The sequence below is a fragment of the Halichoerus grypus genome, chromosome 3 (assembly GCF_964656455.1).
Source record: "Halichoerus grypus chromosome 3, mHalGry1.hap1.1, whole genome shotgun sequence".
In the NCBI taxonomy this organism is placed as follows: domain Eukaryota; kingdom Metazoa; phylum Chordata; class Mammalia; order Carnivora; family Phocidae; genus Halichoerus; species Halichoerus grypus.
This window is the reverse complement of record NC_135714.1, coordinates 190548174-190558859: the sequence shown is the minus strand read 5'-3', so window position 1 is coordinate 190558859 and position 10686 is coordinate 190548174. Positions and strand designations below refer to the sequence as shown.

The 10686-nt window shown below is 39.1% G+C and overlaps 1 pseudogene; it reads right to left on the bottom strand.

The window, feature by feature from the left end:
* Positions 1-7947: 7947 nt before the first annotated feature.
* On the bottom strand, positions 7948-8262 carry LOC118534839 (prolyl-tRNA synthetase associated domain-containing protein 1 pseudogene; annotated as a pseudogene).
* Between the last annotated feature and the right edge of the window lie 2424 nt (positions 8263-10686).

The window sequence follows — 10686 nt, the reverse complement described above, 5'->3', positions numbered from 1 at the left end:
CCTAGTTCCCAGATATCCACATCTCAAGGAAGAATATAAATGGCCTAAAACTAGTCACCAAAATGCTTGAGGATTCAGAGAGAGTGGATCAAACGTTGAGTTGGGAAATTATAATGGGGCTCACAGAGTAGGTGGGGTAACGGGCCTTAAATACGTAGGCTGTGACCAGTTACAATCTGAAGAAGAGGCTAGCAGGGGATAAAAAAAATCAGTGCAAAATTAACATCACGGAGCCTGATGCATAGAGCATGAAAATATTTTGGTGCAATGCATAAACTCAGTGTTTGGAAGGGCAGCTAAGAGCCAAGTTGGGTTGTAATGTACGAGACGTGGAAAAGATTGGAAAAGCAAGTTGAAGACAGATGGTGTATTTTCTTAATGTTTTGAATGAGGTGATTTTTCTTAACTTGGTAGGTAATTAATTTGGTCATTTATCATTTTTTAAACAAATAATTAGAAGCACCTAATCCGTGTCTGACGCTCTCTAGGTGCGGGAGGTAATGTAGCCACGTCATCACGGAGGAAGTGGTAAAATCACGTGGAGTTTTAAAAACAATAAGTGCTGGCCATGGAATAGAATGAATGGGGTACTATGTTGGTTTGCTAGGGCTGCCGTAACTGAGTACCATAAATTAAGTGGTTTTAATGACAGAAATTTGCTGTCATAGTTCTGGATGCTAGAAGTTGAAATCAGGATACTCTCGCTGAAGGTACTGGGGGAGAATCTGTTTCAGGCCTTTCTCCTGGCTGCTCATAGTTCCTTGAGTCTTCCTGTACCATTCTCTCTGTGTGCCTGCCTCTGATTTCTACGTCCAAATTTCCTGTCTCTATAAGGACGAAATTGTACGTAATCAGGGCTCACCCTGATGGCCTCATCTTAATTTAATCAGCCTTGAATACTGTTTCCAAATAAGGTCACATTCACAGGTATGGGGTTAGAAATTCAGCACCTTTTGGGGGACACAATTCACTCCATAACAGACTGGAAGTGGGCAAGTGAGGATGGGAAATCCAGAGCTGTTCCACGCTTTAGCAGAACGGAAGAATTTGCAGTACCCCCTTAATACGTAAGTGGAGCCTAAGTTAGGGTCCTAGCAGTGTAATGGGAAGAGGTACTGGGTGCCATGGGGAGCCTGCAGGCCACAGCTTTGTTCATAATGAGTTTATTTTTAAAAACTTCCAAGTAAGCAACACAACCTCTCATTTAAAGTTCATCTGCTAAGATACAATAGAACTATAAATTTGCTGAAAACTGCAACTCCCATCCATTTCTCATCATGATTCTCTTTCTACTATTGACTGGATAATGGAAATTATCAGCACTATTCCCATAGCATAGATAGTTTTATTTATATTAAATTGAATATGATTTTTTTTCTGAAATGATAAACATTGCATTTAAAGTGATTTTTTTCTTTTTTCTACAGACTACATTTCTGACTTTATGTCTTGGCAAGTTGAAGATTTCAACATTGTTTTAAATTTGAATCAAATACACATACTTTTTTTTTTTAATGTAAGGAAATTGCAATCATCTGGTTGTAAATGTTGTCAAGAATCATGCAATCCTTAAGTGTTTTTCAAGAAACTTGTCATGCATAAAATCCTTGATGTATGAATTCTTTCAGTCCTGCCTTTCTTAATGAATGTTCTGAGAAGACTTCAAAAAGACAAATTAAAATCAGTTGTCCCTGACATGAGTATCTAGGAAATATCAAGAGCTTTTTAATAAATTCATTTAAGGATGAATATAGGCCAGAATATTTTTATGTTCATTCTTAGCACTGATAGATTGTCAACATTCATTAATGTGGGTGCAAATCACATTATATGGCAAAAATCATTAATGGAAAATATAAATTAAATGGAGATGTCACATATATTATGATGAGCAATTGTTCTACTCCTGCATATAAAAATCACACATGAATATCCTGCAACCAGTTCTTGGTCACTGAGGAGTGTTCACAATTTCTCCTGAGAAATGCGTAACTCCTTGCCCTCTCTCTTCACATCCCCATCACCAACTTTTGGCTCAAATCTCTGCTCCTTTGCTTCTGAAATTGCCCCAGGTCACCACCTAGGCAGCCAGCCAGTCTAAAAGAATCAAAGTAGCTGTTTTACAGGGTTTTGCTCATTGTTATTTTAGCAAACTCTTTCCATGTTCCGTGTTTCCATCTGACGCACATCTCAGAAGAATGAAATTGGCTCACAGTTGTGTGTTTGTATTCTCAGAAATCACTGTTCCTGCATAATTGCTTTATATTCAGAATGATCTGACAAGAATCTTCTCTCTCTTACAATTAGGAGTGGTAGAATGTAGTTTGCCATTCCACACTGCCAGGAACAAAACTCCAGTCTCTTACTGCAAACGAAAGAGATTTAAGGAGGTTTAGAAACAAAGTTGTATGGAATTAGTTAGTGTTGCATTATTTTTTGCCAAATCAAATTTTGCTGAGTTATAATTACTTCAATTAGAAATAAGTTCCATTTTCCTTGAAATATATACAGATTTGTAATCCAAAGGAATGTTGTTTTGTGCCCTTTCTCTTCTCAACATCCATCTCTCCCCCTCCCTCCCTCCCTCCCTCTCTTTCTTTCTCCCCCCACCCCTCTCCCATTTGCAAAGTTGGTAGGAACTAAAAAACAATTTGCCTACTTCCAAATTTTGGAATTTTGTCTGTGTCTAAACCCTGCTCTACAACTGTTAATAACTCCCAGCCTTTTTGGAAAGGTGATAACAAGGCGGTCTTGACATTTAGTGCAAATTCATCCCCACTGCTGGGAAAACCACTAAAGCTGGGGTCCGCTAATGGTGCCTCAATAATCCTTCTGTCATAGGTGAAGACTAGTAAAATTAGCACTTAATGTAGGCAATTCTTCCTGGCCTTCCTAAGCAAATTTATGGAAGGAAGTGGATTAGTCTTTCTCTACTCTTAGCTCTTCTACTTTTAATGTATACTTTCTTCCTTGAAGACATTATTCATTTTCATGGATTTCATATCAAGCTCTTGGAGGCTGACTTAGTGCTCTCATAAGCTGGCCTACTATGCCTGTTACCTGACCCCAATCTAATTTTCTGGCCTCATCTGCTTCCTCTTCCTTTCTCGTCCTTCACTCCTGCCTCCTTTGGTCTTGCCATAGTGGAATTCCTCTGTTCCTCACACGGATGCCCTTTTACATCACTGTCCTTATTATTCTAATGATCTTCTTTAATTTCTCTATCAAAAAATGCACTCAGCTTAGAATTTTCTCCCTTATGGAGTCTTCATTTGAAATCCTCTTTTCCAAAGGTATAGTAAATTTTCTTTTTTTTTTTTAACTCCCAAAGCACTTAATTCTATTTTAATATTTAGCATATATCTTTAAAACTATGTAAGAATTGGAGCACCTGTGTGGCTCAGTCAGTTAAGCCTCCAACTCTTGATTTTGGGTCAGGTCAGGATCTCAGGGTCGTGCAATCAAGCCCCATGTCGGGCTCCATGCTCAGCGCAGAGTCTGTTTGAGATTCTCTCTCTCCCTCTCCTTCTGCCCTTCCCCCCGACTCGTGCTCTCTTCCTCCATCTAAAATAAATAAACAAAATTTTAAAAAAAACTATGTAAGACTTCACACAGAGTAGATGCTCAATAGATATTTTCCCAGCTTTATTGAGATATAATTGACATAAATCATTGTGTAAGTTTAAGATGTATAATGTGTTGATTTGATATTTTACAAAATTACCACCGTAGTCCTAGCTAACACCTCTACCACATCACATAACTACACTGTTCTCGGGGCACCTGGGTGGCTCAGTCGTTAAGCATCTGCCTTCGGCTCGGGTCATGATCCTGGGTTCCTGGGATTGAGCCCCATGTTGGACTCCCTGCTCTGAGGGAAACCTGCTTCTCCCTCTCCCACTCCCCCTGCTTGTGTTCCCTCTCTCGCTGTGTCTCTCTCTGTCAAATAAATAAAATCTTTAAAAAAAAAAAATAACTACACTGTTCTCTCTGTAGTGTGAACATTTAAGACTTACTCTCTTAGCAACTTTCAGGTATATAATACAATATTATTAACTATGATCACCATGCTGGACATGAGGTCCCCAGAATATCTTCATCTTATAACTGGAAGTTTGTACTCTTTGACCAGCATCTCCCATTTCCCCCATCCCCTAGCCCCTGGTAACCACTATACTACTCCTTGTTTTTTTAGATTCTGCATATAAGTGATATTGTACAGTATTAGTCTTTATCTCTGACATTTCACTCAGCATAATGTCCTCAAAGTTCATCCATGTTTTCTCAAATGGCAGGATCTCCTTTTTCATGGCTGAACAGCATTCTATTGTGTATGCATACCATATATCCATTCATCCAACAATGGACACCTAGGTTGTTTCCATATCTTAATCATCATGGTAATTGAGATCCTATTTGTATTTCCTTATACAACTCAATAGCAAAACAAACAAACAAAAAAATCTGATTAAAAATGGGCAGAATACTTGAATACACATTTTTCCAAAGAAGACATACAAATGGTCAACAGGTACATGAAAAGGTGCTGGATATCATTTATCATCAGGGAAGTATACATCAGAACCACAATATCACCTCACCCTCGTTAGAATGGCTGTCCTCAAAAAGACAAGGAATAGCAAGTGGAGAGAATGTGGAGAAAAGGGAGCCCTGGTGCATTGTTGGTACAAATGTAAATTGGTACAGTCACTATGGAAAACAGTATGGTGTTTCTTCAAAAAATTAAAAATAGAACCACCCTATGATCCAGCAATTCTACTTCCGGGCATTTATCCAAAGGCCATAGTTCTTTAATTAATGAATTACTTATCTTTTATCCTCAGCACTTTCTTTACCATATTCCTAAGGCATTAGAAGCGCCCCTCTCCCTAACACATGGGAGCTGGACATTTCTCTAGAGTGGCCTTGCTCACATTGCAGCACTACTCATCTACATCGTTTCTCCTCTGATCTTGACTACACTGCGAATTCTTCAAGGTCCCAGTCTGTGCTATATTCTCAGAGTCTAACCCTGTGCCTAGCACACAGTAGTCACCCAGTGAGTACTGAATGCATGAGTGAATAAACTCAAAGGGCAGCATGTCCAGTCCCAGGATTTGTGACTGCAATGACTTTTTTCCCCACTGATGTCTGGCTTTACTTCTCATTTGTGTCATTCAGTTTAACTTGTGGATATAGCCAGTTTCCTATTTTACTCTTTTTTCTTTTTTCTTGTTTGAAAATACTGTTTCTCCACTGAGCTGTTAACTCATGGAGGTCTTACAGCTCACATCTCCCTAACACAGAAGAATGGATTGCTATAGTGATGCGGGTTCTTAGTGACAGGATTATTTTCTTTGCAGGAATTACCTCTAAAACAATTTCACTGGAGCCTCCATAAAACATAGTTATGTGTTCGGCCAAATGAAATTGTATTACAGGGAATATATGAAAACCCAGTGAAGGTGGTAAAGTTCTTTCAGAAGGGATCTCAATGGAGATTCTCATAGCACATTAACAACAAGATCATCATCAGTTAGTCTGATTGGTATTAGATTCAGTTCATAGTCTAAGTTTTCCAGAGTTTTCATGTAAAACTACAAATTTGGGAAATTTTTACTATGACTCTCATCCAAAACACTGAACATTGGATAAAGAATCTGAATCTGTTATCTATAAAGCCATGATAAAGTTTCTCCATTTTAGTGTAGAAAATATGCAAAAAGTTCAAATCAGAAAATATTTTGTCTCAATTACCTAGTGTTAATGAGAGAACGAAAGATATTTTTTTAACTTGAAGCACATCTACAGTCGACTTCAAAATACCACTTTTCTCAGTTAGGCAGATAAAACTAGATTTATAATTACCTTTTTAAAAAGCTGTTCTAATTAGTGGCAATTTAAGTGATGTGAGCATTCAATTATATTGTTTGATTGTCACAGATATTTAATCCTTTTATCCAGGAGCATCCTATATCATGTTTCCTGCTTGCCTTTGTTTTCTGAGGGAACAATGAAGAAAACAATCCCTAGAGAATAAAGGATCTGAAGCCATAAATTACCTGAAAGATTTAGGGATTTATGCCATTTGAAATCTAAACTTAAATGATGTTTTTGTAGGAGGAAAGCAAGTCTAGAAGCTATTCCAGTTAAGTGGAGCTAGTCTCAAAATGCTGAAAAGCTGTGGAATGTAACATTTTTGTTTGTTTGTTTCAGGCCTCTATACCTGGAGTAATTACCAGCACAATGTAAGGCCAAGCTCAAGAGCCAGAGCAAAAAATGCAATCAGTTTTATGATGGATTCTTCATGAAATTATCAAGTTATAATTCCAGAATTGCACAACTTCAACTTATTATCTGCCTAGGTGACATACAGATTGTCCAGGTTCTGTGTTTTTACTAGAGTTTTAGTGTTTTATTTCTGGAGAAGAAAAGCAGGTTGTTGGTCAACTATATTAAATTTTATTTTATTTTTATTTTTTTTAAAGACTTTATTTATTTATTTATTTGACAGAGAGAGAGATGGAGCATGAACAGGGGAAATGGCAGGAAGAGGGAGAGGGAGAAACAGGCTCCCCGCCGAGCAGGGAGCCCAATGTGGGGCTTGATCCCAACACCCTGAGATCTTGACCTGAGCCAAAGGCAGCCACCTAACCAACTGAGCCACCCAGGCACCCCAACTATATTAAATTTTAAAACAGTACATTAATTAACACAACTGCATTCCATGTGGCTTGTTACATGTGGTGTGATAGATGGACAAAGCATGATCATTGGAATCACAGGGACATCTACTATGTGATAATTAACCACTTTAAACTTTCTTCTTTTTTTTTTTTAAAGATTTTATTTATTTAACAGAGAGAGAGATAGCGAGAGCAGGAACACAAGCAGGCGGAGTGGGAGAGGGAGAAGCAGGCTTCCCGCTGAGCAGGGAGCCTGATGCGGAGCTCGATCCCAGGACCCTGGGATCATGACCCGAGCCGAAGGCAGCCACTTAACCGACTGAGCCACCCAGGCGCCCCTAAACTTTCTTCTTTATAAAGAAGATATCAATGCATTCCTCATACAGTCGCCATGATGATTAAATAAGGCAACACGTTTAAAGGGCTTAAAATGAATGCTTAGCATATTTAGGCCATTTTATAAAATAGTTATGCTTTTATGTACTGAAAAGTTCCATTGCAGCAAAGTCATTGCAAAAGTGCTTAGTCAAATAATATGACTGATTTAATATCTTATGGATTAGACACGTAAGGGATTTATAGTTCTCATTTAGAAGTTCGGAGTTGATTCAGGACAGAGTCAGCTTCTCACGAATATTATTATCAAGGACCTGGATTCCTTCTATCATGCTGTTCTTAATCGTTGGTTGTGCTTTCATCCTCATGATCACAATATGGCTCCTATACTCCCAGTATCACATCTGAATTCCAGACACAAAAACAGCAAAGAGATAAAGATCCAAAAACCTTCTCCACATAGGGATTTTGTCCTTATTTATTTGTAAAGCTAGTCACTTCCCAGCAGACTTCCACTTATATATTTTTTAAAAAATATTCTCATCATGTTTAATGCTTTTTTAGAAATTACAAATAAAAAAACAGCTTTTTAAAAATAAATGTATTCTAAACATCAGCCCAATTAGTTGTTTTTTTTTTTTAAAGATTTTATTTATTTATTTGACAGAGAGAGACACAGTGAGAGAGGGAACACAAGCAGGGGGAGCGGGAGAGGGAGAAGCAGGCTTCCCGCCGAGCAGGGAGCCCGATGTGGGACTCGATCCCAGGACCCTGGGACCATGACCTGAGCCGAAGGCAGTTGCTCAACAACTGAGCCACCCAGGCGCCCCCAATTAGTTGTTTTTATCACAATTTAGTTTAATGTTTTGTCTCCTTACAAATGTGAGAAAGTCTTCAGGGCTCAGCCCCATGGTTGTAGCGCTGGTCATTGGATGAAAGTACCCTTTTCATGTCCACCTTCCAAACCAGCAGAATCCAGAACAAATTTCGCATCTCCATCGTCACAGTAGAGTGCCAAGGGTGTGGCACAGGCTTGGCCAGCTTTTAGTCTTTCCAGCATGGCTGTTTTATCAGCAAACTGAAGATTTTCACTCCCAGCACCTAACTGCTCGGCAAGTTCATTTGAATCAATTTGTCTATCATGAAGAACTGTCACCAGCCAATAGCCTTTTGTTCTCTTGTCTTTAAGAAATAAGTCCTTATTTTGTGCTCCTTTCAAATGTTGGATACGAGGCATCATTTCTTCAACTGTAAACACTTCCGGGGGTTCCAGAACTTTTGTGTGATGGCCACTGCCCCAGCACCACCCGCACCTTGGCACCTGCCACTCGGCTCTCCTGGCCAGCAGAGAGAGAATGCCCACTTATATCTTATCAATGACAAAAAACACACCACGTGGTGGTTCAACACAAAGAGTGCTGGGAACTTTTAGATTTTAGCCAGGCACGTACCCAGGCCTCACTGTTGTGTCTGTTTCTGTGTGGATACGTTAAAGTAATAATAAAGGAAGAAAGGGAATTGGATAGTCAGCCAACAGTGTCAGCCACACTCTTATCCAAACTAAGTATACTGCAGCTTATAAAAAGGCAGGCCTAAGTATGATCTCAAAAGACAAGCATAGTTAAAATATTTTCAGCCAATTTTCCCTTTCATGAAGGTTCTATATACCATAGTCCAGCTTAGCGAATAAAAGCATTTGAATGGGGCTAGAGTCCTGAGTTCTGACCTTGTATCTGTCACTAGTTTACTGCTTAGCTTTGTGCAAATTACCTAATTATTCTGCAAAGCCTTTCCTCTTCCATCAATTGTGGAGACTGAAAGAGATGATGTGTAATATCACTCTCAGGTCTTAAATGCTGTGGTTTTATGATTGTAATATTTATCTCTTCGTCTTTCAAAAAGTTATAATCCCCAAAGCTTAATAATTTCTTGGAAAAATTGAGCTCTGATTAAAACAATCATCCAAAGGTTGTTTATTGCTCTCAGCACCATGCTAGGCTGCCTATAAGACACAAAACAAAACAGCCAAAACAAAACAAAACAAAAAACCCAAACAAAAACAAACAAAAAACCAAAACAACAGCAACAAAAATAAGACAGAAAACAAATTAATGAAATGAAATAATGAAACTAAGTATTCATGACGTGGCCATTAGTCACTGTGTGTGCAGAAGTTCTGAGAAAAGACAGGTCCGTATGAAAAAGTTGGAGATAGCACCATGACTGAAATGGAATTGGAACTCATCTGAGCAGCATTTGAAATAAAATCCAAAGTGGAATGAAAGGATTTGGCTAGGTGGAGAAGATACGAAGGAATATCTCAAAGTGTTACAGCATTAACAGAGACTAGAAGGGAAGCTTCCTCTTTTGGGGACCAAGGAAAAAGCCTATCCCATTGAGTGAGCAAGTGCATATTGGTGACTAATAGACCATAGGTAGACCATAGAGTTTGTACACCTTTTTCCGGCAATTCTTATGTTTGGGGAACCTGGGGGGCTCAGTCAGTTAAACCTTGGACCCCTGATTTCAGCTCAGGCCTTGATCTCAGGAAGATGGACTGAGCCCTACATAGGGCTCTGCGCTCAGCGTGAGTCTGCTTAGGATTCTCTTCCTCTGCCTCTGCCCCACCCCACCTCCCATGCATGCCCTCTCTCTCTCTCTAAAAATATAATGACAATAATAATTAATCTTATTCTTATGCAAATATCTAGCTAAGACCATGGTGCTGCTTCCCCTTTAAGTCTCTCTACCACTTGCACACACACATCACACATATTTAGATCCAGAGCTACCTGGACACAGATTCTTGTGACCCCCCAAAGTATAATACATCAGTTCATTTCTGTGCCATGTACCAGACTGACTCATGCTGTGTACATTTTGCTAATACTATATCTTGACGTAGCTGACTCCTGGATCTTGGATACTAAGCTAGGGGGGAAAAAGTCTTCCTATATTCTTCTGTTGGATCTTTAATTATGAACTAATCAATCGTAAATTGCAACCTTATTCTCACTCTCCCTTATCTAACTGGTCATGTCACCTATGCATTGGTATGAGAGCTAGAAGAGGCAGACCTAGTATTGCTCCATTGAGCAATGAAAAGCCATTATTGCTCCGTGCAGAGAAAATGGACTGTTCTGCAGTTTTGTCCTAGCAGCATTTGAAAGAATAATAAAGTAGTTTAGCATCAGGAAGATGAGGTAGATGTATTACCTTGCAGGAAAATCATAAGGATCTAGAGTAAGGGAGCAGACTTTTGAGCAGAGGGGGAAAACATAGGATTTGAGCTATGGATTGGGAATAAGGACTGAATCAGAATATAGATTGTGTGTGTTTATGGAAGACGTGTGTTCGTACCACATTTATGCATTTCCCACCTGGGCTATATGACCTAGAAGGCTCTAGAATCTGAGATTCCAGCTCAGAAGGTGAGGGTACCAGATCGATGTGAAGGGGAAGAAGTCAAGGGTGATCCCATGTATTGACTGTTCATTTCACATAATGCAGGCATCGGGAAGGGACTCTGGCTGGGGCCGAGATGAAGCCTTTAACTCTCTAGCCTGCTTACAACTGGGATCATAGCAAAAAACTAATAGTGATATCCTTTGGGTAGTTAACATTTAAAACTAAGGAAATGAACAAAACTTTAAAAAGTCCTCTG